General features: G+C 33.5%; 1 protein-coding gene across 2 annotated transcripts in view; it reads left to right on the top strand.

Annotated features, from left to right (window-relative positions):
- LOC117167277 (protein expanded) overlaps window positions 1–5,363 on the top strand; it is a 188,830-nt gene that overhangs the window by 40,280 nt on the left and 143,187 nt on the right. For both annotated transcript variants that reach the window (XM_033352101.1, XM_033352092.1), the window contains exon 2: window positions 4,720–4,772. The gene's annotated coding sequence lies outside the window, so the exon portion shown is untranslated. The remainder of the gene's footprint in view (window positions 1–4,719; window positions 4,773–5,363) is intronic.

Below are 5,363 nucleotides of genomic sequence, written 5' to 3'. Positions count from 1 at the left end.
CTTCTGCACCACATTCTTTTAGAATTATCTCGTTACTTACTTTGTCCATTAGGGTTTTCCCGCTTATTATGAGCATGAATCTCATGTCAATTGCGTTAATTTGCTATTAACTTTTTCTTGATAAGTCAACTTGTTCAATTCTCTCATCATTTAATAAAATATTGCATAGTGTTTTCTCACTCTTTCCTTCGAACACCATAGTTTTTGTTTTATTTGCGTTAATTTCGAGGCCCATGCTCTTCATGCTTGCATCTAGTTTATTCAAAATTCTTTGTAAGTCTTCGATAGACTTTGCCATAACAACCTTATCATCTGCGAACGCTAACCCACGTACCCTTACTGTTTCGAGATCCACAACCTCTTCGTCAAAAAGAGCCATTCTTAAACACTTGTCCATAAATAATATAAATAACCATGAAGACATAACGCATCCTTGTCTAACTTCTTGAATAATATCGAAACAGTCACTCAATTTCCCATTCACTCTTACACTCGCTTTGCTACCTGTATATATTGTTTTTATAGCTTGTAGGATCCATCCATTGACTCCATACTCTTTCAGGACTTCCCAAAGTTTACTTCTATCTACCTTGTTAAAAGCTTTTTCTAGGTCAACAAATGCACAGAAAACTTTTTTTCCTACTCTCAAACTTTTTTCTGTTATTTGCCTTAAGCTAAATATTTGATCCATACATGACCTTCCTGGCATAATCCCACTTTGGACTTCCCAAATCTTTGCAATATTATATAATGCATACTTGCAATAATACGTTAATATTATACTATTTTTAGAAGTTAGGTATTCCTATAATTTAATTCAATTTGTTTAAAAATAAATAAAAAACTTCTACAAATATTTATCTGTATGATTATGCAATTTATTTATTGATTTAAAATAGTTATAAAGGATGCCAGCTTTCATTAGAGCCGCAGCATTACATAACCCCCTTGTTTTTCTGTATAAGATCAAGAATCGTAAAATCGGACTTAAATTTAGCCAGGAAGAACATATATTTCTGTTTGGAACTGGGCAATCGATTCACTTAAAACAAACGTGTTGCGAAAAACACATAATAACAAATGTGTCTTTTTTAATTTCGACTATATCCTCGATGCGGAAGAGCAGGATATTTTATTTCAAAATTAAACTTCAGGAATGTCGTTTTGACATGCAACAATTTTCCAACTTCCTTAGATCTTAAAGCAAAAGAGTTTTTTTTCGAAACCCCCGAATGCACATGTATTTTACGATAAAAATTAAATATGCCTCTATAAAATTCAAAGAAAGCCAAGTACAGAATACCGTAACTAAAGATTTGCTTAGAGTTTCATCTCGTTGATTAGTTCAATTTCACTTTCATTTTGCCTGGATTAGAAAATAATGGAGTAGTAATGTAACCAAATATAAGAGATGGTATCTTCCATTGGCACAGACACCACTGTGCTGCCGGGGCTATTTTGATTAGTTACTTAATTTATTATTATTGACCGAAATTTTTAGGTTGATAAAGTGAACTTAGTGATCTCAGGCCCAAACATATCGATGATCTTATCGATATTCGTACTAAATTTAATCCTGAAATGTTACACTGGTGCAAATTCGTACCAGAAAATTTTCATTATCATAAATGTTAGTTGCTCCCAGAGGGACCGTGGTGAATCACACCTATGGCCACGTGTCTATGACCGTGGGGTGAGTGAGGTAAATTATGGGATAAGCAGTTGGCGATCCCAAATTGCACCTGTGTTCCATTAGCGGTTGGTGAATCCTGAAATCCTGAAGAATGAAAATATTAGTTGTATGGTTTTCTAGAATCTAGAGTTATCGAGAGAAGCTGAAAGAGTGTAAGAGGCATGCATAGTGTAGGATTTATTCCTTCTTTTCTTCTATCCTCATGCTTGACTCTTCTCTTTCTGTCCGAAACTGCCCACTTCCTCGGAGGAATCCAAAGAATTCTGACAGCGACGCAGTATGCGTGAACGGGATTCGAAATTAGTGGAGTATATCACGTTTACGTTTTTAATGGCGACCGATCAATGTCCAGCACTTTCCGTAATTTACGGTTCGTCCTCGTCCCTTCGTGGTCAGTATTGCGTTAATTGACCCCTTTGTGGGAAAACTGCTAATGGTGTTGCATTACGGTTGTAAATAAAAGCTAGTGATTGTCACGAGCTTGAACTAACCGCAATATGTCCACTTTGCCAACAAAGACGGGCGGTGTAAGGAGAGGAAATTTTCAAATAAAGGACACTTCCTTAAAGGATGTGCTTAAATTATGTAACGGATTAGTGAACCTCTGTACGATATGCATTAAACCTTTATTGAAGCAGTCTTATTTCAGAAATAAGAAGTCAGGAATATACATTAGGGCTGTTGAAAAATGATCGAATTAGATGAATCGTTTGAGCTGAGCGAAAAATAGTTGTGGGTTGGCATCCGAAAAAAGTAAAATTAATAAATAAATTTTGCAATCGGTTAATATCTTCTGTTTCCTTTTTTGATTTGAAAATGAAATTTTTTAAAATTCCAAAAAACTGCCTTATTGCTTCGAAAATTATGGCAAAATTTTTTGATGTACAGTTTTTGCTAGTGAATAATAATAAAAAATTATAAATTAAAATAACATTTTTTGCTAAATTTAAAATTGGTCGAAAATAGCCAAAAAACATGTCCTTTTTATTGTGTCTTATGTATAAAATTTTGTAAAAGTATAATATGTCGAACCGAAATTTCTTCAGCTTTAATTAAAGAAACATAATGTATTTTTTTTTCGAGAAAATCATTTTTTAGTGATGTTTCTTCTAGCGTTTAAAAATGGTAAATTTTACGTTTTTTGAGCGAGTTTGACAACTTGCTTAGACCAAGCTTTCAATTGCAAAAAAAATAATGGTGCTATGATGGCAAAACGATATTTTCGTAGGAATAAACATAGGGAGAAATTTGACAATGGTATCCCGGTTTTTCAGCGAATAGCTAGTAAACAGTTTAGGAAAGAATTTTTTAGATTTATTGGGGGAGGGAGCAAGCAGATTTTTTATGCCAATAGATGCAATAAATATATGCCCCCCCCATAAATCTAAAAAATTCTTTCCTGAACTCTTTACTAGCTATTTGCTGACGAAATTACAGTATGTTTTTTTTTTATTAAAGCTGAGGAAATTTTCAGTTTATAATTTTTTATTATTATTCACTAGAAAAAACTGTAGATACAAAAATTTGCCATAATTTACGGAGCAATAAGTAAATTTTTTTGAATTTTCAAAAATTTTAATTTTTAAATCATAAAAGGGAACAGAAAATATTAACCGATTTCACAATTTATTTATTTTGACTTTTTTCGGATTCCAGCCCACAAATATTTTTCGCTTAGGTAAAACGGTAAAACGATTCGACTAATTTTATAATTTTACTTCGCCCTACTGTACATATTATTTAAGTTTTACTATTAGAGATAGTTTCTTTAGCGCTTTAAATGTAAATCAAAACTTCCTGTATAAGTATTGCGAGTTGTTTGTTTCTCTTGGGAATTTCAGAAAATGAAGTACATCAATAAAGTCCCACACACACACACACTAACACACACACACACACACACACACACACACACACACACTCTAGAGCTCCTTGGTTTATTCACAACAGATCTTTAGCACTAGTACTCATATTATTACACCATTAAGCCATTTCCCTTTCGGGATAGGCGTGACTCACTCGGCTGGGAAGGGAGTAATGTGAGGAAGGGATATAAAATTTTTAGGTTGATCCAGAATTTTCGTGATATTTATTTAAATAGCACGTTCGTTCCGCAACACTGCTCAGACCCAGGTTGCTGATCAATCTCTCTAGCAATCACCCCAAGTGAAGATCCATATAAAGTCGTCATGTAAGGTTCCCCACTTGGGTCAATTAGTATCCAAGGTCTTTTGTTTCAGGCGTCATTCACTCTACTGACACTCTTTTTATTATCTATTTGTTGCCATATTTTTCTGTCCTGGCATACTTCTCTAGCTTCTTTTATGTCCATGCATTTTGTCATGGAGGTTCTCTTCAGAAATTATTGACTACTCATCTATCAACACACAGTCATCATTTTAAGGTTGAAATACTATTATCGTGTATCTTTGATTACCAAATTTGAATAAAATTACAAAGTTTATAATTAAATCTATCGTGACTATTAAAAAAATCATCATTTTGAACAAGTGGATACTCCTAATCTCTAGAGCTTTTTGTTTAAATTCCTTGCTCATCAGCCTCAGCGATTTTACTCACTCTGGGATTTAAACGCTCTACTTTCCACTAACCTAGCGTGTCAAATACGTTGCGAAATGGTGTGCGAATCATCCTGCTCTATTTATTAATTTTTTATTTCTGAGTAATACTTATACATGGTAGCCAACCATTGTACCGATTACTCTATGTTCTATCAATTCATAGCTGTCGGATATTTCAACAAAACATTATATTGTTCACCTACCAATGAGGAGACATCTGGCCTTTTAGGTTTAAGCGACATTCAGCCCCCTCCCCCCTTCATAGTGGGTGATAAATATGCTTGTATTTTAATGCTTTTTTTTATAGGCTGTTCATATTTTCGAAATTGCGTTTAATAGTGTCATCATGTAAAAAGGTTTCTATTGGAATAAAGGGTCCCATACAGTTTAATTTTCAGTTTATTATTAAGTTTCCAGTTGTTAAAAAAAATTTTTTCTTTACAGACAGTGCCACTGAGCTGATCGTAGGAGGGGTTACGGAGGACGGGAGAATTTAGGTGAGTTAATGAAGCATTTCAAGTGATAAACTGAAGACAATTTTTTCAATCACAAGATTTCGGGCTTATTTTTAACGTATAATAGTATGTACATTAGGGCATTTCAATAGAAATATATATTTTTGGATTATTGAAACTTCTGCAAATAAATGAAATAATTTATAAAAATACCTAATGCAAAAAACTTGGATTTAAATACTTTTCCAATTATTCATATAAAATCAAAGGAATAATTAAGAAACCTTTCAAGATTTTGATCAAATTATTAAACATTTTTACGAAACATGTATTATTATGTGTTTCTTAAATAATTTTTCTCGCGTGAATCCGTTGTCTGAAATCTCTTGCGATGATTCTGTAGAGGCACAAAATTAGGTGGATGGTGTAGTAGGGAGTACTGCTGTTATCCTCAAGCAGAGGACGTGAACATTGAAGGTGTAATTAATGTTTTCTGGATGCTCTTTGAGAGCTACCATCTGTCACACCTTGCATGTATATTATGCCGGTATATGAAGTCACAATAGGATGGATAGATGTGTTTTTGATTTCTACATATTGTCTTTGGGGCCATCCATTAACTACGTGGACAAT

Source organism: Belonocnema kinseyi, chromosome 1 (assembly GCF_010883055.1).
Source record: "Belonocnema kinseyi isolate 2016_QV_RU_SX_M_011 chromosome 1, B_treatae_v1, whole genome shotgun sequence".
Taxonomy (NCBI): Eukaryota; Metazoa; Arthropoda; class Insecta; order Hymenoptera; family Cynipidae; genus Belonocnema; species Belonocnema kinseyi.
This window is presented reverse-complemented; position numbering and strand designations above follow the sequence as displayed.